At 47.0% G+C, this 25,514-nt stretch overlaps 1 protein-coding gene across 1 annotated transcript in view; it reads left to right on the top strand.

The window, feature by feature from the left end:
- ZFYVE27 (zinc finger FYVE-type containing 27) overlaps positions 1-25,514 on the top strand; it is a 570,694-nt gene that overhangs the window by 748 nt on the left and 544,432 nt on the right. The window lies entirely within an intron of this gene.

Raw genomic sequence — 25,514 nt, 5'->3', positions numbered from 1 at the left:
ATTTTAGGAAAATTTGCACAGTTTAAAACAAATACTGCACATGAATTATTTTGAGAAATGATTTAATGTTTTGGAGGAGTACAATTATGCAAAGGAGTTTAGGATTTTATAGGTCCACAGTTTTGGTTTAAAACATTTTGATTTTTATTGTGATTTGCGCCCCAGCATGGTGACTGATCACCACCATGACTGGTGGTGCAGCACATCCCTGTTTTAGGAGATGTAGAGATTTTTAAAATGCGCATTTGTGAGAAGTATGTATGTTGTGTGGACAGTGTGTTTGGAGTTGTGTTGGAGTTCTACGTGTGTGAGCGCAATGTGTGGAAATCGTGTACGTGAGTGACGTATATATGTGTGCACATGAGGTAGCATGTGTGTTGTGGTATGTGTGTATGTGTGATGGGAGCACATGGTAGTGGAGTTGGAGTTTAGCACGTGTAGTGGAATTGTAGTTGTTGGAGCTACATATATTTTGTGAAGTGGCTTTCACATGCCGGCCGGGTGTTTGCCTTTTATGTTGAAAATCCTTTTGTAGTAACCTCATTTTTTTTGGAAGTTGGAAACACTTGTTTTAGTGGTGCTCCAGTTGGGGTTAACCCTTTAGTAGGGTAGATACATAGACACCAGGACATGGGGCCCATTTTAGGTAGTTTGGAGGTCTTGTAGATGCAATTTTGCATGGGAGTTTTGGGCGTTAAAGGTGACCGCCATTGGTGGTGTCTTTTTAGGAGTAGTAGACTCCTAGTAGTTGTCTGTAGTGCCAGGTGGTGCAGGGTAAGGCTAAGTTCAGTTGTTTAGCACACCAGTTTATTTTATGTCTAATAGGTTTTTGGAGTGGCACACAGATAGTTGGCCGGTGTTAGGTTTTTGACTGTGGTTAAAACAATTTTTAGGTTGTAGTTGTGGTCGTTGGAGGACCAGTTTAACCACACACTGGCAAATCGAATTGTTTAAATTTTCAACATCAACATTTTATTACATTTTACTGTGAGCTTTGGAATTTAGCATGACAATTTTTTTGTTGTGCTATAATAATAATTCCTGCATTTTTACATCCTATGCATACCGCTACATCCCATCTTTGTAACAGTTGTAGACAGTTTATTTTTGCATGGTTTTTACCGTGTTTGGGTTTACGCACCATTTCTTTTCCTTTCCATGGTTGCGTTTTTCTGGTTCATGTGGTCTTTGTCTAGTTAGTCTTCTTGCTATATTTTCATTCTTTTTCTATATTTTTCTTTAGGGGAGAAGGGATAAGGTGTTGAGGTATGGTTGATTTTAGATACTTTGTTTTTTTTTGTTGTTGGCATGTTAGGATTTTTGTTTTAGGCCATTGTGTACGCTTGTGGGGCTACACTATTTTGGAAGGTAAGTTGGTCTCTTTTGAGACGTGGTTAGTGCTCGGGTGTGGCAGGCTTGAGGCGAGGAGTGGCAGTTCTGGCAAAAGGGTGGTAGGGTAGGAGGGTTTTTGATGGTAGTTTAGTTTTTATTGTCCTTGTGGCAAGGTATGCGCTTGGTGGTGGCAGCACTGAGACCTCGGTGTGGCAGGCCGGGGTAGAAGGTGTTAGGTTTGTTTTGATTGTAATCCTAGCATGATGGTGAGTGTATTCTGTTTCTTGAGGTTGTTGTTAAAGAGGGGGATGTGTGGTATCCTGGTATGATTGTAGTTACTGCTTTAGTGTATGCAGGGGCCTCATTGAATGATGAGGTGGTGCTTGGAGTGTGGGAGGCCTGGGGATTCCACAGAGTGTTGGTTGGGACTTGGAGGAAGACTGGGAACCAGGGCAGAGGCGTGTTACTTACTCTCCTACCTTTCATGAACTATACCTATGTAACTAAGAAGAATAAAGCCTGTTCCTTTTACACTTACCTGAGTCAGCCTGGTCCCTGCTCCATGTCATTCCTGACTCAGACACATCACACTCCTACTTCTCCTTGATCTTTTATCTGCTTTTGATCTGGTAGATCATCACATCCTCTGTCAACACCTCAAAACAGCTGCCACATCGTGGATCAGCTCCTTCCTGGCTAATAGATGCATGACTGTATTTTCACCTTCTGCCGCTGCCGAATAAGCCCCAGTCCCATGTGGAGTCGCACAAGGTTTGTGTGTATCCCCCACATTGTACAATGTGTTTACTAAGCCGCTCTTTGACATACTTGACAATCTGGGTGTCTCATACACCAACTATGCTGACGACACCCAGATACTCATCCCCATCATAGGCGATTATGTAACTGACTCCAAAGCTCTTAATGTAATCTACTCAGTCATCCAGGCTTGGATGGCTCATCATGGGCTCTGCCTTAATGATGAAAAAACTGAGCTTCTTGTCCTCGGCTCGCACATTAAACTCACTAAGCTTGACCCAGCCTACAAATCCTTTACCATTGACGGGAACATTATCAAAGTGTCCAACGTTACTAAACACTTGGCATTTACTTAGACTCAACACTATCTCTGACTAGACAAATGAACGCTGTTGTATCAGCGTCGGCCTACACATGCAAACTCATCATGCCTGAAGACCCTTCTTGACGACTGATAACTGCATTATCCTCGCTAGAACCCTCATTATGTCTGAAATTGACTACTGTAACGTCCTATATCTAGGGACCAGCCAAAGAAACTTGGATAAGTTACAGGTTACTCAGAATAATGCCATTAGGGCGGCTCTAAATCTCCCAAGGAGATTACACATCTCTGACACAAGACGCAATTTACACTGGCTCCCTATCACCCACCGTATCTCGCTCAAAACTCTTGCGTTAACTCACAAGGCCCAGAACAACTCGGCTCCTGCATACTTGACCAACTGCTTCATGCAACATACAGCTACTAGGCCCTTGAGGTCCACGCACAGACACACACTCACTATGACCAGCTTCAAGCTCCAGACAGCCGGTGGATCTAGTTTTCCAGTCCTCGCGGCTAAATTATGGAACACCATACCCACCACACTTAGAACAGAATTTTCCTTCCATTCCTTTAAGAATAAAACTAAATCATGGCTCCATGAGCTGGGTGCATCTGCTGCAACATCATAACCACACTGTCCTCACAGTAATCCTGTTTCACAGTTGTTTTTCTCAGCCTGCTTTACTTATCGTACCTTATTTTAAATAGTAACCACTGTTAACTGTACTTATCTATATGTTTGTATCAACACTTTCATTGTATGCTGCTTTGATTGTAAGTAACCACTTTCTTTGTTACGCGCCCAGATGCCCCAGGGAAACGTAAGCAATACTAATAAAATAAATACAAATACAAACTGTATCTCTGGCTACAGTTGTTCCTCTATACCCACAATTTTCTTTAATTGAGTGCCTGACTCAAAATGTGGCAAAACATTGTAATATGTTTGTACCATGGTTCCCTTGTTTCTAGTCTCTACTTTTCTTGAATGTCCTGTATATATGCTGCAGGGTCTTCCCCCGGCCCCATTTCCTGTGTCATAATTGCTACCATGTCTGATGTATCTGGATATTGCCTTCTAAATGCCCTCTAAATATTCGCCCTACAATTATTAAAAGGTGCCCTGTCATGTTGTGTGCTTTGGGCGATCATTCCAGGATAACCTGCTTGTTTGCAAATGTCTTCTGATTGCTGGCCCAGTATTGCAGCAAACAAGCTCTTTAAGTCACCTACTGTGAGAGTCATCCCAGCTGCCATTCTCTCTAATTCATAAAACCACTTTCCCGCACTGTGAGTGATGGTAGTTTATTTATCAGGTTATTTTTGTCTGTCAGTGACCATTGTGTTTACTGTCCTAATCCTCCCTGCTTTTCTAACGGGAAATTGGCTCAGCCATGTGCCCAGTCCCAGCACAGCTGCACCTCTTGTCTTTGTCACCAAATTCATCATGCTAACACTGTTCTGTCTGGGTAAACTTCTCAGTCTAGCCACATATAGTGCCCTTTCTTCTAAGCTGTCTATGCGTCCCTTTAGATGCTGTGGACTTAACATGTTCCGGCCTTATTGCTGGTTCCTCCATTTCTGCCTATGCTACCCTTCTCCCTGTCTGTGTACATGTGGATGGGGTTTGTGCCACCTCCCCCTCACTTTCTTTGTCAATTCTTCGTCTTCTTCATCGTCAAACATTGCATCGTCACTTTCTGTGTCTTCCCTTTCTTCAAAATCTAATCTCCTAGGGGGGGCGCTGTTGCGCCGAAACAAGATGGCCGCCTGAGTGAGGAGCTCCGGACAACGAGGGCACGTATTTGCAGATTCGTCACCAATAATACAGCTGTGCCGATCCATATTGCTGCAGCCGCGATGTAAACTTGCTCCCCGCGGCCACCCCGACTCTGGAGCTCGTGGGCCTTCTGCAGGCCGAGCTATCGTTGTTGAAGCGCGGCGCCGGAGACGCCTGCCCCGTCCCGGACGAGGCCCCGGGGGGTGCCGGCTCCCGCTTCCGCCCGGCACCCCAGCGTATGCGGCCTGAGTGGGGGAGGGGCGGCGGGACTCCGGTGTGAGTCGGAGTGCTCTGAGGCCGCCGAACTGACTGACGGCTTGAGGATCGCCCTGCGCTGCGGTGTGCGGGCGGCGGGGGCCCTGGATTCGCGGGCGCCTCCGCTCTGGGGTTGGCTCCCCGGCGCCGCTGGAACTGCCGCGACCACCCTGCTGGCACACATACCCCCCAACGGTGTGCTCCAACGGAGATCCTAACGAGGTGAGGAGCTCGCCTGGCCGAGGGTTGATGGGCACCCCCCCCCCTGGGTTGACCCCCGCTGATATTCCCTGGTTCTCCCTCCCCCCCTAATCGGTGGAGGCCCGTCGGAGCTGCTGCGGGGTGGTTGCCTCCAGTCGATACCGCCCGCGGCGCCCTGGAGGGGGGCCCCGCTGGGATCTGTGGTTCCCCTTTCAACCCAAATAAACCCCACAGTGCACCGGACTCCTCCCGGCACATCGGAGGGAGCGCCTTCTGACTGGGGAGACTGCGGGGTGCCCAGGCGGGCCGGTGCCTCCGTTGATTCCGGGGGCTGCCCCCCCCCACCAACTAACCACGTCGACTGAGGAGCCCTCCATCCCTCCTTCAATAAAACAGAACCTGCTGGGAGTTAGCGAAGGCAACATAATCCTGAATCCAAATTGACTCCCACGCCTCGCCCTGCGAACCCGCCCTGAGAGCCCCGATAGCACTGGACTTCATACCTGCTATGCATAAAACACGGGCACTGGAGGTGAGGAGAACCCGGTTTTGAACTTTTGGGCCTGCTTTACACGCTCCGGGTCTTAGGACTGCGGCACCGACAATTGCATTTCTACGGGCATCAACACCAGCCCACTGACTCAGGAGCCGCCCCCCTACTACCCAGATACCCCTCTGGTCAATTTATCTGCTTCCCTCCAAGATCCTGGTCCCCCAACCCAGCCTCCAGCATGACAAAAGGAGCCGGCACTGGGAAGAAACAAAGCTCGCTGAACATGTTTACAAAAACACCGTCCAAACCTCCCCCAGATGACCCTGAGGAGCTTTCGCCCGTCCCTGCCCCATCGACTTCCGACGACTCGCAGAAGATGCTTGAATACATACGTGATGGCTTTACTACACTTCACACTAAACTGGACGACATGAACGGGACCATCTCCTCCATTAAAGCCCACATTGAGAAAACAGACGGGCGAGTCGCGGAGGTCGAGACTCGACTGGGGGCTGCAGAGGATGACCTGGGCTCTTTACGCGCTGCGGTCTCTACGCTCACCAACCGAGTATCGGTGATAGAGAAGAAGAATGATGACCTCGAATCCCGATCGAGGCGAAATAACCTGCGCATTGTCGGAATACCAGAGGACAACATTACAGAACCCATGGAAGACTACATCGAAAGGATCCTCATGACACTCCTGGATTCCCCTAAGCTCTCCCCACAGTTTGCGGTCGAGAGAGCACACTGTTCCTTGACCGCGAAACCCCGACCAGGTGCGCCCCCTCGGCCCATTATAGCCAGGATCTTAAATTTTCGTGACCGGGATGCACTCCTTCGAGCGGCCAGGGTCAAGGGTGAACTTATACTTGGAGCGGCCAGAATCCACATATATCCAGACTACTCGGTGGCAGCGCAGCGTGAACGCCAAACGTTTGCGGCTGTGAAGAAGAGACTCCGAGACTTGGGAGTCAAGTACTCCATGCTGTTCCCTGCAAAATTGCGAGTTGAACACTCCAACAAAACCTTTTTTTTCACGATCCCAGAGGAAGCTTCGAAATTCCTTGATGAACACTATCATGGCTGATCACCAGTCACCGCCATTCTAATCCATAATGTGACCTAAGATGATGGCCCTGGTTGAGTTGGACAGAACTCAGCATTATTCACGCTGGTTGTAGCAATTCAAAAAGTTATCGTATGTTTGGTTTGTTTTTCTTATCATATTGATCCTTTTTGGTTTTGACCCCTTGGTTGGGGTATTGATACTATATGAGTGTTTTCAGATTTCAAAATACATTTGGGCTTCCTGTTCACTTGCAGGGGCCGGGAAGGTTGTGACTACGGGTGGTAATGCCTGGCACCTATGATAATGCATCGACATGGTATGGCAGCCCCCTCATGTCTGGACCGTGAAAGTGTACGTGTACACTGCAAACTGAATACACCAGAGACTCCGGCTGTATTTGTACTATCCTCACCCTCTTCAGTCCGTTGCGCCATTGCTCGGTTAGCCAACAGGCCCCCAGGCGCTGATGCCGAGAAGTTTGTTGTTGTCATGGATGGGTTTGGGTATCATTCCTCAAGTTGGGGGAGGGATGTGGGTGGGAAAAGGTGGGAGGGGCAGTTATGTTAAAAAAGTTTTGGCAACCACTAGAGAGACCACACAGGACACGCTATTGCAACATAGAATCACAGATGGTATGGGACGCGGACTTAGCCCGCCATGGACCGATCCATCTCAAATTTATATCAAAAAACCCACACGACCCCTCTATACTAATGGCGGATAGAAACTTAACCTTTATGAGCTGGAATGTCAGGGGGCTGGGTAACCACAAAAAGATGCGGCAGATACAACTTTACGCAGAACGCCATGGTACACAAATCCTATGTTTACAAGAAACCCATGCATGCTCTGAACAGTGCGAGAGGTTCGCCAGACAGTGGGGACCCCAAAGGTATTACACAGTCTATTCTACTCAAAGCAGAGGTACCCTCATTTTAATTCACAGAAGCATTAAATTCAGCTGCTCTCAATCACTTGTGGACCCTTGTGGTAGATACGTACTTATTGTAGGAAAATTGCAGAATCAAGAGGTAGCTATCCTGAATATATATGGGCCCAATGTTGACGACCCGGAATTCTATCTTCACCTAGCCTCGATCCTCGAGAGTTACCCTCAGATCCCAATAATATGGGGCGGTGATTTCAACACGATTCTAGACGTCACCCTAGATAGGTCAGGCTCCAGACCCCGTCAGCTCTCAAGGGCAGCTTGCACGATCCTTACAACTCTCCCCCGATTGGCGGTGGTCGACGCCTGGCGTTTAATGTACCCCCTTTCCCGCAGTTATACATTCTATTCCTCTGTCCACGACTCACACTCCAGGATAGATAGATGGTTGTTATCTGACATACTAATTAGATCCCTGTCCAATCAGTCGATCCTTCCTAGAACTCTATCCGATCATTCCCCGGTGATCATCTCCCTGAATTGGGGGCATGATCTTGAAAAATCAAGGCAATGGAAAATGAGACCCCATGCCCTCCTAGACCACACCTTTGCTTCAGAGCTCGAGTTATCCATTGAGGAGTTCTTTGAGTTCAACACAGACTCAGTACCCTCTAGAGCCACCCTCTGGGAAGCATTTAAAGCCTATATCAGGGGTATCGCCATATCTAAAGGAAGTGGCATCTTGAAAAACATCCGGGAGGATATCGCTAACAGCGAGTCGACCCTCGTTAGCCTTGAATCCCAATACTCTAACGATCACTCCCCTGACACACTGGCATCACTGAGTCGTGAATTGGCCAGATTCCGTAATCTTGCTGAGCGAGAAGTTAAATTCCTTGATGACCCTCGGGCGGTTAGACGTTATGGGGAGGGAGAGCGGCCAGGCCGTGTGCTGGCCAGGCTGCTTCGTCATGAGTTTGGTGCCCCCAACATTCCAGCGATAGAGAGACCGGATGGTACGTTAGCCACGTCCTCGCATGACATCAACACGGAGTTTCTCACATTCTATACGTCCCTATACTCGAAGGCAGATGGGCCCCAAGTTTCGGAAATTGACTCCTATTTGGAAGGACTCCCACTCACTACCCTTTCCATGGACGCTGCTGTATCTCTGGACAGGCCCTTCACCACTGAGGAGCTGTCTGAGGCCATCGAAGCACTCGCTGCAGGAAAGGCCCCCGGTCCGGATGGTCTGCCTATGGACTTTTATAAGCGTTACAAATCTAATCTGGTGCCACAATTACTCGCTCTATGGGAGGAGGCATGTGAAATGGGTACACTTCCCCCCTCGCTCCGCGAGGCCATGATAACGGTCCTTCTCAAGCCTGGTAAACCTCCCACCCGGTGTGGCTCGTACCGTCCCCTATCACTGATAAATTGTGATATTAAAATTTTTGCTAAACTGTTGGCTAACCGCCTTGCCCCATTCATGCCCGATATCATACACCCCGATCAGTCGGGATTTGTCCCCGGTAGATCCACAGCCCTAAACCTTAGGCGATTTTTTAATGTGGTTAGTAGGATCAATCCAAAAACACAAGCTGTGGCGGCCACTCTAGACATGCAAAAGGCATTTGACTCGGTGTCTTGGGAGTATCTATGGCGAGTCATGGAAAAATGTAAGTTCGGCCCCAACTTCCGATCCTGGGTTAGACTACTCTATACCAATCCAGTGGCAAGAGTCCGCACCGAAGACAGATGTTCCACCCTTTTTCAGATAGCCAGAGGTACGCGACAGGGGTGCCCCTTCTCCCCGTTAATCTTTGCAATAGCAATTGAACCCTTTGCTGACATGATGCGCCAATCACACTCTCATAGGGGCCTACGTTCAGCAGGACAAGCTGACATTGTCTCGTTATACGCTGACGATGCCTTACTTTACATCCGTTCCCCAGAAATAAACCTCGCTCCAATCCTAAACGACGTGACCCGCTTTGGGCACATATCTGGTCTTAAGGTTAACTGCTCTAAATCGACCTTATTTCCACTTACTGACAATACACCACCACTCGCTGACCTGATGGGCTTTACTTGGTCCCAATCCACCTTCACCTACCTGGGAATATCGGTCTCCCGTCAAGTTGAGAAACTACGCAACGATAACTACCAAAATTATCTAGCCATACTGACCACCAAAGCCGCAAGCTGGACCAGACTCCCCATTTCCCTAGCTGGCAGAATAGGAATACTAAAGATGGTCGTACTGCCCCAACTCCTATACCGCTTTGCAAACATTCCACTCTGGCCGGGTGATGGATTCTTTAAGACACTACGCAGTGTTATTAACAAATTCCTCTGGCACTCCGGTGCAGTCCGGCTTAAACTGAACACTCTCACCGCTCCCAAGGAACTGGGAGGATTCGGTGCCCCCGATTTTCTCAGATATTGGATGGTGGCGCAATCCCAGTTTGCCTCATACTGGTTTAATACAACGAACCCCCCTCCTCATGTCCGTCTTGAAAAACTAAAGGTTAGCGAACGAACTATTGGGTCCCTCATTCTCAAACCAGCCCCGCCGGACCCGGACTCCCTTGATCCAGTGATTAGCACGTCGCTTGCTCTTAGCAAATTATGGACAGTGGTTGTGACCCCCAATCCTTTTCACGGTGACCTCCCACTCTGGAACTTCCTCCCTGGAGTACCTTATATTCCCCAATCCATTGTAGCCCGATCGACGGGGGCAGGCTTTTTAAGTATCCGGGATATCTTTGACCGTGGTAGTTTCCTGGAGTGGTCGGACCTCCCCCCTGAGCTTAAGCGTAAACCATCAGCTTGGTTACAATTCTCCTCATTACGGAAAAATCTAAAGACCAAATTTCCCGAATTTCCTGCAGTTCCGCCAGATGACCCTATAATAGCTGAACTCTGCGACTCCGACTCCTTCAGGGGGAAAATATCTAGACTATATAATCTACTGCAGACCAGGGCCGTCCCCTCTTTTGTTATACTTAGAGCTAAATGGGAGAAAGATCTGGGAGTACAGATTTCAGACGAACATTGGGCCCGTATGTGTGCACGAACCCACGAGGTCTCGTACAACTCCAGGTTCAAACTACTACAATTCAAGGTACTACACAGGTATCATCATACTCCAACTAAACTGCATCGCATGTTCCATGAGACCTCGCCTAATTGTCCCAGATGTGGCGCAGACCAGGCTAATTATATTCATATGCTTTGGGAGTGTCCACACCTGACACAGTATTGGCAGTACATATGCTCCACCATATCAGACATACTAGACTGCACCATAGACCCTTCCCCAATGCGATGCCTCTTTCACGATTTTCCAAAACTGCAGCGCGATTCTAAGAAATTTGCAGGCCTCTGTATGTTGCTCGCAGTCCGCGGTATACTTCTATGCTGGCTTCGCCCCTATGCACCTACGCACGCACAATGGCTCCGGGCAGTTACCTGGGCACACGACACTGAGGAGGCATGGGGGGCTACACAACACCCCCACTCAAGGCCAAGGGATATATGGTGCAGATTCCGTGACTACCTGTCAGCCCGTTCCTCAGACTCGGAGGCCTCAACTCCGGCCCACTCCCCTCATTAAACCTAGGTGTGATACACTTTCTCTCCCACTCGAATTATAATGCTCTCTCTATTATAAGCTTGTTAAGTTCTGAGTTGCTATAAATACTGCACTGTACAGTGAAACCGTTGTATCTGTGATTCGCAAATTAATGTTACGTTATGCATTTGCTGACCTGTGAGTCTATGTGTGTTGTCAAGTCTAATAAACAAAGTTTAATAAAATCTAATCTCCTAGAGGGAATCGGTCCTGTATGTTCCACTCATAACATCCTCTATTATTTTCCTTCCTTCCTCCAATTGTACTGTTCACGACCTTTCTATTGCCCCAATACCGTCCTTCCTGTTCCTGTCTAAAGTGTAACTTCTCCTTCTCGTAACACCTTCCATCTCCTCATCCAAACCTGTATGCCTGCGCATAATGGTATCAAACTTACAGCATTTTTCCAAGCTTGTTTCTCATTCCCTGTCCTTATCTCGCTGCTTCTCTCTTTTCTTTGCTTCTTCCTTTCCTTCCCGCCTCCTTTCTATTTCTCTGCCTGAGATGGTATGCCCCATAATAATCTCATCCACTTCCTTTCAGTCCCTCTCCCTACTTCCTTCCTCATCTCGCTTTCTAACCATTTTTCTCTTTCTCTTCTCCATTCCCCCTCTAGTCTCCTCTCCTCATTCCTTTTCTCTTTCTCCCTCGCTTGCCTTCTTTGTACTTTCTCTCTTTTTCCACTCTTTTCTCATGTTCTTTCTCCTGCCTGTGTTTAACCTCCTTTGCCTTTTCCTTAGAGTAATCAATGCCCTATCCATCTAACTTAAGCATTATCTGTCCTCCTACCCATTAATTTGGTACAATCGCCGTCTCAGTATTATCTTTTTGCCTGCCTCGCTCTTTCTGAATCTCTTCCTCTGCTTCGGTTAGCCTGGCTTGTATCTCACAGTGCCTGTCATATTCTACATGTGTGGACACTGGCCATTGTTATTTATTTTCTTTCCGATAACAATGTCTTCGCTGCTATAGGGTGGAGCCGCATATGTGGGGTTAGTATGTCCTACCACTGCTGCATTTATTACGTGCAATTGACATAATCCTGTTAGGCAGAATGACATGCAGTACACTTTGGGAACACCACACACAATTAGAACTACAAGTGACAGTACAAATTCACCTTTGGTACAAGCCTGTACTATACAGTAAAGTGGTAGCGATGGCTGAGCATCCAGACTTGTAAGTGAGCAGTATCAATAGTTACACAAAGGACAGCAATTACTACGATTCAAACAAACACTGATTCAAGGTTTCTGAGTAAAAGAATATAGATTTATTTACACATCAGTTGTAAAATATTTCACTAAAGTAAAGCAGTTGTAAAATCACACTCTTAATACACTATACCACACCCAATAGATTTTGGACAAGTTAGGCTCAAAATGAAGTGGGAGAAAAATGGCACTCCAGCAATTTAAAAGGGAGGGAAAGAAAGTTAGAAGAGAATTGAGCAGCACCAAGAAGTAAGTAAGCAGGGCAATCTAGAAAAAGCAACTACAGTGAGGAAATCAAATTCAAGGGGTCTGGCCCAAAGTCAATGGACCAAAGTCTTTGCTCAAGATCACACAGTTCAGGGTGGTTCACGGTTAAGTCTTTGCCAAGAGTTCTGGACAAAGTTGGTTGGCAGAAAAGTTAGCTTAAAGAATGGAGAAGACAAAGCCCTCGGATTGGCGAAAGGTTTCACACACTTTCACCGCGGCTGGACGAAACGAACAACCGGATTTGAACAGTACCTTAAATGGAGAAGAAGGCTGTAGCTGAGGCGGACGTTCCTGGCAGGTCCTGCAGGCTCACTGTTCCTGAAGCGACTACTGGAGGGTCCTGCACTGCCCAGGAAAGAAACCTGCAGCAGAGCAAAGCAACAAATAAAAGGTGCGCTCCTTAAAACGCAAGCAGGGTCCGTTCCTCCTGGCTATCCGATTCACTGGAGCTCTGTACAGCAAACTCGACCAGAGAAGGGAGGCCTGGCGAGCAGTTTGGTAAACTGGTTGTTCCCACCAGCTCAAGGGGAGAAGATTCCTTGCAGATCATCCCTGTCGTTGGAGTATGAAGATTTGGACCTGCAGCAGGGCTTCACCGGGAGTTTCAGTCGTGGTAGGGGTCCTCTTCTGTCAGCTCCTCTTCGGTTCTCTCGTTCCAGACTCTGCCTTTCCAGCCCCAGAGACATGCTTTTTATGCAGTTTTCCCCCATTCACACAGCCTGGCTGTCAATCACACAGCAGAGTGGCTGTCCCGCCGGGACAGTCACCACAACCAATCAGATCAGATCAGAGTGCGACATGGGTCTCCAAGGAGACCCTGTGCAGGGAGTCCTAAACCCCTCCCTCACATCCTGTCCCCCCAGAAATACAGGCGCCTAAGGAGTGCTTCTGCCCACGAAAGGACGGTGTACAAAGGAACCAAACCTGGTTTGGGGCGCAGAGTAAAACACGAGAAAGACTTTTACAAAAAGAAATGGCGACTAAACCCAGCCGGAACTGTATAAAAATGTATATGGTCTAGCGGGTTTAAGTTCTAGGCCCCCAAGATAGCCTAAAGCAATACCAGAGCTATTTAAGATAACCGCAGTAGGAAAAATAGGGTAGCTACCACTGCCACGAGCCGAGTCTTAATGAAAAGGGAACAATGCTCCAAGAGAAACAGACAAAAAGGGATAAGTATTAACCCTTTCCAGAACTCTATTTAAGATAGTTTGTACTGGGTCTGTGAGTTTTAAAAGAGACTAAAAGTCAATGGCAACTTTATATGTTCTGGGAGACAGTAATCAGTCCCAGAAAATGGAGTCGGAGTTGGGAAGTCAAAATGACAACACTGTGTCACTGCACTGAAGGTGCCGTGTACCACACAGTAAAAAGATGATGCATTTGGAGTAGGTGAGGCTCAACAGTCTATGAAAACAAGAAAATGTTAAACACACACAGCAAAACACATGCAAGAGTGGGGAAAAAAGGCTCACACTCTTAACAGGTGAAAAAATAAATCCCAGAAATCCAGCAAAGCTGCTGAGGGACTTAGTAGGTAAGGGAAATTAGCCATTCTGGAGAATTCTCCATAACAAATCCCTGTGTGGTCAAAGACTGGTCTTTGCTCTGGGGCTGAGGAGGAGGAGCTGTGGGTGTCATACACCCTTTGTCCTGCTGATTAATCATCCATTCTTTCATCTCAGGTTCTATTATGTCCTCCAAATATATTTTCCATAATTCTAATATACTTAAATTGTTCTTTAACGGTTTCCCCTTATAATCAGCATGTAAACAATTGCATATGTGTTGCAGTACTGTCTTTAAATGAGTGCCCTATTGCGGCCAGGGCATAAACATCCATCTGCCTGCCATATCCTAAAACCACTCACTATGGTAGAATGTTGTCCTTGTACCAGGGCAATGCCTTACATAAATGGATTATTGGGGTATCCCCCATTTTAATTCTTTGCACACACAATATATGTTATGTAATGTAACAACATTTATAAAGCGCTACCAAGGCCATCGGCAGCTTACCAATACTCACCAAATCTATGTTCACCCTTTTGTCCCCTCTTCAAACCCTGTACCCACAATACATTTTCATCATTTCAATACTTTGTGTCTCTCTCTGAAACCATGCTCCTGCATCACCCAATCCTTCTGAGTGGCACCACAAAATGCCACTCTCCCCTCGAGCAGCCCACCTTGCTGTCCTCAAGCCTTCTAAGTGGCACCACAATCCCCTCACACTCTGAGCAGCTCCACCTCGCTGCTCCCGCACCGGACTACAAACTTTGGGCGACATCATCACTTTACATCCTCCACAAATGGACAAAAATCCACTTGTACCCCTGATGAGGCCCTTAGTCTCTTTATCTCATAACAATTCCCCAATATACAAAAAAGTCTCCTCCCTTTGTTATTTCTATGCCGATGTCATACTTACATCCACGGTCTTCACTATTGGGACTTCCTTATTAGCCTGCGACTCTCCATGCCCGGGGAGCGGCCTGAGGGGACCAGGTAGGACTTTCTCCAAAGGGGCTCCTGTGGACCCTTCTCTGTTGAGCCTGGGCTCGCTCTCCACAGGTCACCTCTGCAGTCCTCAGAGGACATGCCAGGGACTTTCCCAACACTCTCACAACACTTTGCCAACCCGATCTGCTGCTGCCACGTGTTAATTAGGCCCCAAAGTCCCAGGTATGCAAGAGGTACTAAAATCAATCCAAACGAAACTCAAGGAGGAAGCAGACAAAGTGCAAAGCAAAGTTCAGCTTTATTACCATCCAAATAAAGCACAGACAACATACGAGCATATTCATCTCGAGGCTCTCGTCGAGTACATGTGAAAAAATACTTTAAGTACCTTGGACGCATCATATATGGCATCATACATCATTACAATTTTACAAAACCTACAGGGAATGGGGATTTGTTAAGGAACACGGCTACATATAGTTTGTATATGAATTAGACATTTGTTTGGGTTAACTGAATCTGATGGTTCCTCCTGAGGCCACCCCAATATTGATAAAAATGCATCACTTTTAAGAAAAACAATTGGCTAGCATACTACCTGGTGGGCGGTATGACACTAGGGCATTTGATTGGTTGGTTTCATACTAACCAACCTGGGAAATTTGAGCGGGTGTCAGGATATGAACCAGACTGGTAGTAGGGGGAAGAGAGTTCCATGGACTGTCTTCTATTCATTAATGAAGCTGCCATCCCTCATTCCTAGGCCCTGAGCCCAGGGTATCTCCTTGTATTTGGCCTTGTGTGGCAGTTAGCGTTCCATGTTTGCTTAGAGGGAGTACCACGGGTGTTCTAGTCTATTGGCTCTTAATAAATAGACAGTGTTCTTGTTAGGGAGAATTTTCATTCAAGTGCTGAATTCCTCCCACCTTAGAGACCCCCAGCTCTTTTGCTGGACTTTAGGACTTTTTTAATTTTAACCATCGAGTGAATGAGATCTTTTTCCTCACTCTGTCATGTGTTTTTACCTGATTTGGATTATGTGTTTTCACTGTTTTTGGAGTCTGACAAACCCCATAGGCATCTACTTTTTGTATGGGGACACACAGCACCTTCAGTGCAGTGCCACAGAGAAATCTGTTAGATTTCTCATAAGGTTTAAGTACCATTTCTCATGTTAACTACTGTTCCCAAGAATAGTAAAGTGAAATTGACTTTATTTACCTTTTCTATTTGTAGCTCCAGCACACCCCATCTTATGTGGAGTGCTGGGGGTTACCTAGTGGCCCCTTATTCTTCATTCTCATGTAACACTTTTCATGTTACCCTCACTACTAAAATGGCTGGTGGCAGTGGTTTAATTTTCCTACCATTGTGCTTTTCTACTGCAGGCTGAATCCTCAGCTGCAGTACAACACCCATGGGTGACCATTGCGTCAAAATGGCCCCGGTATTCTTGTCTCAACATTTTCTGTTTATGAGGATTTACTCTGTGCGTTGAGCCAGACTTCAGCCCTTTGTTCATTTTGTCTTTGACAGGCTTTGTGGGATCGATTGACCCACTCAACAATATTTCACCACATCACTAACCTGCCTTTGCGCAAGAAAAAGCAATATGGCTGCGGTGGTTCCTGTGCGGCCCAGGACCTCCAAACTGCGTTTTGCAACAAACAAAACGATGGCTGCACCGTCCTGCCAAGCACACTTCAGGCAGGATGGAACAAGGGGGCACACTGAAGAAGCGTGACAGTGTGTTCTGAAACATAAATGGAGTGAAGTGAAAAGACAGCACTGATTTGCTGAAAACCCAAAATTCCTCTTCAAAATGAAACTTTTCACCCTTTAAAAATGCTGCTGTGACGCTAATTCCATCTGATCATTCTGAAACCACTGTGATTAAAAAGTCCCTGTCATGCCCAGGATATTCCAAAAACTGTTTCATAAATAAACTTTAAAGACTTTCATCTCAACAGCAAGACTTTTTAAAAATGTAGAATTTTCGCAGCGTAAAAGTGAATTTTTGGGCTTTCTTTTCAGACTTGGTAAAATTCACTGACACCTTGGGGACAGAAATGGGAGAATGTGGCGGATTACAAGAAAAGCATCTGTGTTGCAAACATAAATATTTGTACATACATCCCTTGAGATAATTCACATTTGTGTATATGGAGTTTTAGGCTGAACCTTTCATGTTCAAAATTACCAAAATGTATCAGAAGGGCAAAACAAGGTCCCACAGACTGGAGGATTGGGCTGATATATGCTGCACAAAATAAGTATCCTGTGTATATAATTTGCTAAGAGATTTCAATTGTATAAATGTATGTTTTTGGCAAAATCGGATTTTAAGTAAAATAATTGTGGGAGTTTTTGGACATTGTAAAACTCACCTCATAAATCAGACATCATTCCCTTGGAAATCCAACCAGTTGAGAGCAAGGGGGAGACTAGCACCCCTGTCCAATACAAGTAGTTTAGAGGCGGGCTTAGTTAACTCTGCCCAGTCATATACTGTGATTATATCATTAGGCATTATAAATAAGAGTCCTTACACAGACACACGGCCCGGTTTTCCTGCGCCGGCGTCCTGTTCCTGTTCCATCTATCCAGATCCCAACTACAAGGCCAAAACATTGCCGACCCTACTCCAGGGCCCACTGCAAAACCCAAGCATTGCTGATCCAGCTCCAGCAAGGCCTCAATTTTGAAATCCCACTAAAATTCCCAAATAACCAAGGGAAAAGCTGTGGCGTTGTGGGGAAGCATCCCACTAACTGCATGCATACTGCCATCAAGCTGATCTGTAGTATCCAGTGACCAGAATTGCCAGTCCAGAAGTGCTACCCGGTAACCAGAACTGCCCAGCTGTTTGCCAGGCGACCTGCCGTGTAGTGACCAGAACCGTTGACTGTCCAAAATCCAAACACTAAAAGGTGCACTGTGAGTATCAATTGCCACCCCATCTGAACCCATAGCCTTTCTTGTCTTTGTCTTCATCCCACTCTCTAAGTCACCCTATCCTTATCGTGATATCTTGTTCAAACTGTCACAATCATTCTTGCAATCCTGCCATTGATTTCTAGTGTTAGCGCCACGTTTCTCTTCATTTCTGTCTTGCATAGATCCTAAGTCATTAGCGATATTGTGTTTAAATAAATAAATTCCCCTTAAGAAAAAGGGTACACTGCATGAAGGGTTACAACTGCAGTGTAACTTTTGAGATTCACAGGTGGCATTCCTCTTTTCTTAAGCCATTAAATCAAGTTTAAGTAAGATTTGCCTTTAAAACCTATTCCTCTTTTAACTGCTTTATTTTCCAAAAAACAAACTTCACTCTATCTTGCATAACTCACTCAATTTACCCGCTAGAGACCTAAATTCACTTTCATAGTGTACCTGTGATCTATAGCTACACCCCAACAAAATCAAATCAGTGTATTTCACTTGTTTCTATTAAAAATAGTTTGGGTGATTTCAGGTGGGAATTGCAAAGTTGCCAACGTGTCATTTTGCTACAATCTGTTTCAACCTTGCCACTCATTTTTAAACTGTATGCTTTTGGTAATCCATTATTTGTGATTGTTAGTGTCTTTGCATTGTTGCTTTAGTGATGAATTATATTTGCTTCAAGGTTTTTAACACACATTCATTTTTTAATTGTTCATTTCTGAGTGTCATTTTACAACATTGCAAGGGGTTTAAAATCTGTTTTTCTCTCTTATTGGGGCGGGAAGGTCAGATTTGAATTCTGTTTCCTATTTGTCATTCCTGATTATCCACTCAAAATTGATTATTTGTGGGTTGAGGGAACACTGCGGGGGGAAATTCTAACTGAAGTGTTATCTTATCTAAACCAAAAGTGCTCCTATTCTGCTGTGCATATGTTCCCCGAGTGAGTTAAACCCAGTGCATTGCTCACCTTCTTATTGTTATTATCACCCCATTGGTGATTGCAGCCCCATATTAATGTGTATGATTTCTTATTGTATTTTACTAACCAGCCTGGTTCATTGTGACCCGGGGCATTTAAAAAAGGGGGTGTGATATGAGTGGTGTACCATCTCAATATTGAATCAATATTAAAAGGATAAGCCTTTCAGTGGTGCGCTGCATACTAGGCCGAGACCAAGGTGTGTGTCACCTGACTGAAATCCTTAACAGCTTCATCCCTGAAGCCCGCCTCTGGCGCCAGTGTGTCTGGATGTGAGGGAGGTTCCTGTGCATGAATGGGAGAAACCTGCTTAAAGGAGGTGCGGGATTTGGTACTAGCAGCAGAGTCAACTACTGGAAGAAATACCTGATGAAGAAACCATGAACAAAGCTTGCTGCATCCTCCTGGACCTTTGAATTGCCCAGTGAAGCCCTGCTTCTCTGCTGGAACGCCTTTTTCAATTCGACAGAGAAGCTCCGGAAGGGACGACTTCTTCCCTTGGGTTAGTGGGACCAACTTAACCCGAGACAAACTCCACTGGACCATCTTCCCAGACTGACTGTACTTCTTCGCTGCTGCAAGAACCGATTCCTGAGGGTCGAGAAATCCGTAGTCGAGTGCAACATCTGAAATTCAGCTAGAAGCTCCAGGAGTCTCCGAAGGACCCTCCAGAAGCAGGACGACCAGAGCTCGAGTCTTCTCACCAGATTGCAGGACCCAAGGAGAGGAGGAAGTCCAACCGGTATCCAAGATCCTTTATGGTGCTGTTTACTAAGCACTGAAACCGCGAAGTGCCACTGAACCGAAAAGAGCCCGTAGCGGCCGACAACCTCCCAAACTACCGCTGCAGGAGCCCTCCAGACGTCCTCCCTCTTGTCGCCACGACTGAGGCTCAGGAACACAGGGTCTGCACCACTGTAACAGGACAGAATCCAGCTGGATCACTCAAATCAGGAGGTGCTGTTTAGACTTGGGGTACTTAGTGCATTGTCTTTTAACTGTGCTTTTCTGAGTTAGGAAATGGCATTCGAATTCACAAAATGGCCCCTTTCTTCTTTTTTCACCATTTCTTTTTTGTTTGTTTCTTTGGGGCTTTTACTCTGTTGTTTGCATCAGGTTTGAGTCCTTTATGTGTTTAGCCTTAAGCCCGCCCAGGCTCAAGTGTGTCTGGAAAGGCAGGAAGTGGGGGGGGTCCTGAAACTTCCCTGTCCTTTGTCTCTGGGTGTGCCCGAGTGAAACCAGTTCCTATTGGCCGGCTGGCTGTCCTGGAGGACAGCCACCCTGCTGTATGATTGACAGCCTAGGGCTGTGAATGAATGAGAACTTGAATTAAAAAAGCAAGGTTTTTGGGACAAAGAAGAATCAGCCACTGGAGGATAACATCTGAAGCAGAAGACGAGAGAAGATGCCAGCAGCACCCTCCTGGACCGCATAGTGTCCGGTGCCCTGCAGCTGTGCTGACCCCGTTTTCAAATCGACAGGGAAGACCCGTAAAGGACGACTTCCTCCCTTAGGCTGGTAGACCAACTAGCCTTGAGACAAACTATTTTGGTGCAACCGCCGACTTGCTTTGACTTTCCAAGGCTGCAGAAGCCCAATACCCAGGGTACTTCGATCTTCGTGGGCAACCAGAGGACCCTATAGAAGCAAGAAATCCACGCCCAGAGTCCAGGACCAAGGAAATCCTAACCAAAGCTTTTTATTCTTCTTTGGCGCTGGGAAAAAGGTGCCAAAACCACAAAGAGCTGCTGATTTGAAGGAAATCCATTGCTGCCACAGGAGCCCGCCAGACATCCTCCTTTTCTTCACAACGACCAAAGACCAGGAACAAGGGTCTACAGCATTGCATCCAGCTCGAACAACTTCTTCATTTCAAGTGCGATTTAACCCTACAGTAGGTTGACCTCAATTTACCTGCACTGGTCACACAGCTTGTGTTTTCTAAAGGTGACTCCTCAAGTTGCTGTGATTCTATTTTGAACACTGACCATTTAAGAATAATTTTCTAAGAAGAAGAGCACAGCACTTTCACTTTGTCCATTGACTTTGGCTGTCCTGGCTCCCTAAAGGCCTCCTTCTGAAGCCATTGGCTTAGGCAGTGCTTGCTCCCTTACAGGTTTTAAATGTTGAACACTTTAATGCTGGTATAATTGACTGCCTGCATCCCTTTGGGAGAATCTAACTGTTCTTATAACTTACCAGTCTGTTCTGATCTAACCCTAACCTTTTCTTCCTTGAATAACTCAATAGTGCAAAGGTGTTACCAATATAAAGGTTATACTGACCTCAACTTACGTCAACTCTGGGTGCTGGAACATGTGTGTGTATTTATTTATTTAATTTATTGCTTGCTTGTTAGGCACTTATACAATAAAAAAGAAATACTGTTTCAAAGTGCCCACAGGGCAGGGAGGGAGCAGTGGTGGGAAATACATTAAAAACACAATATTTAAGAGCAGCGGGGTGAAAAAGGGAGAGGGACGAACCTACTATGCCATGTGAATATTCAGAACGTGCAAGTGCAGCAAGGAAGAGGGAAGAGGGGGCGAGTGCTGAGGAGTCCAAGCTCATGGGAGAGCCACAGATGAAGTGCTCGGAATTTTGAGTGCTACACGTACTGGTGCCGCGGGAGGTGTAAGAGCGAACCACTAGAGCAGAGGGTGTGCAGATGAAATTGCTGTGGATAGGCAGGAGCTGGCCGGAATTGGTGAGGGACGTCAGGGCTCCAAGGATGCATAAAGGCCCAGGACACAGATTCAGCAACTGTGGGATTAGCAGAGGAGAGAGGGGAAGGAGGAGGAAAAGAGGAAAGTCTTAAGAAGCTTCCGGAATTTGAGAAGCTCCCGATCAAGGCACAGAGAGAGGCTATTCCATAGGAGGGAGCCCGCTGAGAACGACCCCCTGCCCTCTGCTCAGCAAAACGGTCTACACACAAAGAGTTGGTGATAGGGGAACGTAGTGGTCTAGAGGGAGAATATTTAGCGAGATGAAGTGGAAGATAATACGGTCCACGGGCCCAGACAGCCTTGTGGATGATAGAGGGATTTGAATTTAATCTGTGCAGCATGAATTACTCACCTGCTTCACTGTTTTGAATTGAGTCCTAATTTGAGACTACTGTTACTACTAATTACTGCTTTTTAGAGAATACTTTAAATATCTTTGTGTATAAATAATTAATTTTTTATAACGAAGTGTGTAATTGTTTACCGATTTCATTGTACAGCTCACATTACCCCTCTTAAGATAAGCCTGGCTGCTCAGTCACACTACCAACTTGTGTAGTACAGGCATACATTAAAAGGTGGGTTACCTAATACCAAGAGATAAGTCTTGTGTAGTCCCACACAAGTTGGACTGCACCAATTCTTACCCAACACTGCCAGCGGCGTGACAACTTCCCTGCCAGAGAACACCTTGGTGGAGGCCGCAAAGGATTCTGGAAACGGAGGGAGGCATTGCGTGACGCGATGTATCTGGCAAAGGGTCTATCTGCGGCAAGCGCACTGATCGCCGATGGGAAAAGGAAAGAGCAGCTCAGCTGGAGCCCGAGTGGGTAAAGCAAACCACTAACCCACAGGGATTCATTTTTATGGATCAAAGGCGTAATAGAGCCCATTAAACCAACAGGGACTTACAAATGAAGGCCTTTAAAACGGCCTCATGGAAACCTCCAGGCCACCAGGGAATCTACATTAATTATAAATACGCTTCCATACAGGCAATGATTACCCACTGTGCCAGCAGGGATATTTGGGGGGATAGGGGTTCCCCAAGGACCAGTACATGGTCCAGGTGAAATGCTGCAAGACTGCCTGGAGAAAGGAGGGTGCAGCATACAAGCCCTCATCAGCCCTTAACAAGCCGTTCCCCTAACACAACCCCTGGAGCAAGGTAGGTGATTCACCAGGGACGTAACCAGTCATGCGAGAGGGTGGGGTATTTACGGTGGTGTGTGAATAGTTTAGTGTGGTTAAGTTGGGTGAGAAATGGAGGTGGAAGAGAATGTCAGAGACCAGAGAAGGCGAGAGCTAAAGGAGTGTGGAGGATGTTGGAGAGAGGATGTCTGTGAAGTGTTTGTGTGAGAGATGTGACGAATCCAGGGAATTTGTCCCTTCTTTCTCCCCAAGGGGGGAGCACCCACGCCCCCATGTGAGGTTAGGGAGGCGAACCAGCTCCACATGAGCCTCCCTAGCAGTCAAGGCAAGTGGGACCTCCCCGGGAGAGTCCCCCCTTTGGGGACAAGGACTCCTGTTCCTGTCCTTGATCCTTTCTACATCCTTATTGTTCGATGCCTGCTACCGCTTCAGTTGGATTCCTGCCAACATCCCTCAGAGCCCCCACCATCATCTGGCAAGAACATTCTGCTTCACCAGTCAGTGTTTGCACTGTCCTTGTATCATGGTAATCAGGGGAAGAAACCCCATGGCGACACGGGAAGCCATCCCGGCTTCCCGTGTCGCCAGCTCACTTCTGGAACAGCCTCAAAAAACGCAATGGACAGAAGACGTTAAACAGGTACTCAATCAAAATAAGATGCGGTTATTGAAAACTACTACGGTTGGATAGAGGGTTGGGAGATGCCTGGTGTAAAGGTGCAGGTGAAGGAGACCGACACAAAGTTGAAATGATTGGGGTTAAATACTTTTATTCAAGTAAAAGGAAAAACCTCACTATACCTATGTCTGGGGGATGGGGAAATTTCCCTACCTCAACTAAACAAAGTCTGGGGGAATGGCTCCCTTCCCTGGACTTCTGGACTTTCATACTAGTTACGGTTTACCAAGAGAATGACTTCATTCTTCTGTACAACCAGGGGGAATTACTGATTTTGGGTTCCAGACCCTGGCTTCTCTTTCTTTGCTCTGGCCGATTTGGCTCACTCTCCTGCCAAGCACTGCTACGAGGAAGATAACTTGTAGTTTGGGGAGGGTGTCTAACCCTTCTTTAGTTGTCAGTGGGCTTCTACCTACCCACCGTGAGGGACTCTCCCCCTCAGATTATCTCTCTTGGTGAGGGTATCTAGCCCTCCTTCGGTTATCAGTCATCTCCTTGCCGCCACTGCTGTGACTGATTTTCCCTCCCTGGGTCTCTTTAATATGCTCAGGGTGTTCGCCCCTTCTCGGACGGTCAGTGGGATTTGTTCTGCCACAGTGACAAAGAAGAGGGGATTTGTATGCCTCCTGCCATGCCACCCAAGCGTAGATCTTGCCCGGAGGCTGTGGGACAACGGCTTGCACCCTCATATTGAGCCGCCCAACTTTCCCTCTAGATCTCCCACACCACCCCTTATCCTGTCTGGGGTCTCGGCACGTCACCAGAGCTTCCTGGGCCGGCGGGCATTCAATTCTGCTTCTGCTGCGTCTTGTTTCCTCTGCCGCTCCGTGATGGCGTTCCTGGTTGCCATCTGTGTTCCTTCCTCCTTTCGGCAGCCCGAGCAAAGTTCTGCTCCTGCAAGCCTCCAACCCTAAGAGACGGCCGTCCGCCAGCATCCTTGGAGGATTCTCCCTCTGGATCGGTGACGCAGATTTGAATCTCCCGCGTTCACTCATCAGCACACCTGAAACTCTGTGCGGCTGCCCGTGATAGTCTCCCTGTGTTTAGTCATTTGTCAATCTTTATACAATGTTGCCAGCTGTCCTTAGGCTCATTAGTCCTTCATTTCTTTTGCAGGTCCCATCTTCGTTACGCCACAGGGCCCGCTCGTCCCAACATTTAGATTACACGAGTTCCTGTGGTTCTTCTACATCCCAGTACTTTCAAGGATCTCAAGAAATTCAGCCTTACCACACATAGGTCTTCTGTTTATATAGAAAGCAGAAGAGGAGTTGGAGTATGTGGTGGTGAGATGGGTTCCTAAAGGCTGTACCCTAGATGGACATCCTTATCCACAGAGGGAGGAGACCCTCCCATTGAGATTCTCCCAGATTATACCACCCCCAGGGTGACTATCAGGTAGCGGCCTCATGGAAAGGTGCTCCCCCTCAGGGAGAAGTTACAACGCCTAGTGCTTCGTCCCACAGAGCTCTCCTATGCCAGCAGATGAGAAAGTGCAAAAGTAAGTGCAGTTCATTCCTATGTATTGGGAGCTGGAGCCTTACACATCATTGTGCCAGCAGGCACGCACGCTGAGTGATGACAGGCCACCAAATGGGGCTTAGATCCAACATCAAGAATGCAGAGAAAGGAATCGTTTTGGTTGAGAGCCATCCATGAGTGGAGTAGACAGGTGAGAACCTCAACTATTTTTGGTTTTGCGCACTCAGAAGCCCAATCAGTCCCTCTAAACTAGTGGTCTTCAAACTGTGGGGCGCACGGCCACATTCCAGGGGGGGGGGCGCGAGAGCCTTGCCTGAAATAAAAAAGAAATCGAGGACATTGGCAGGGACGGCTCACAGGGTCAGACTGGAGCATAAAACTGTCTCGGGCACCAATTACAAAGCGGCCCATAGTTGCAAATGGTAATTCATTACTTTAGTGACAGAATGTTTGAATAATACCCAACAGGGTGTTTTTTGCCAAAATGTAAGCAAATTGTGATATTTAAAGAATATTTATTCAGCAACAACGGTCAAAACTACTAGCTGCATAGGGAAATCAAACCGGCCCACATTGGCCAAAAAAACGTGTCCATTTTGACCCAAAAAACTGGCCTACACTAGCATTTTTGGTTTGGGCATTGCAGTTCAGTTCCCTAGACTCACATGATCACTGAGCTGAGCCATGCTAGGCTGGGGGTGTTTTAATTGGAGATTGGAAATGCAATGCTGGCTGGGGAACTGCAGGTCTGTATATGCGAGATGAAGTTCCTGCGCCTCCTCGCACATATGGACAGACCAGCATGTAGTGGGGCGTTTCAGCATCCAAGCGTTTCAGCACCCACGCGCAGGCCCCTG

This window comes from Ambystoma mexicanum, chromosome 8, assembly GCF_040938575.1.
Source record: "Ambystoma mexicanum isolate Mex_15411 chromosome 8, UKY_AmexF1_1, whole genome shotgun sequence".
Lineage (NCBI taxonomy): Eukaryota > Metazoa > Chordata > Amphibia > Caudata > Ambystomatidae > Ambystoma > Ambystoma mexicanum.
This window is presented reverse-complemented; position numbering and strand designations above follow the sequence as displayed.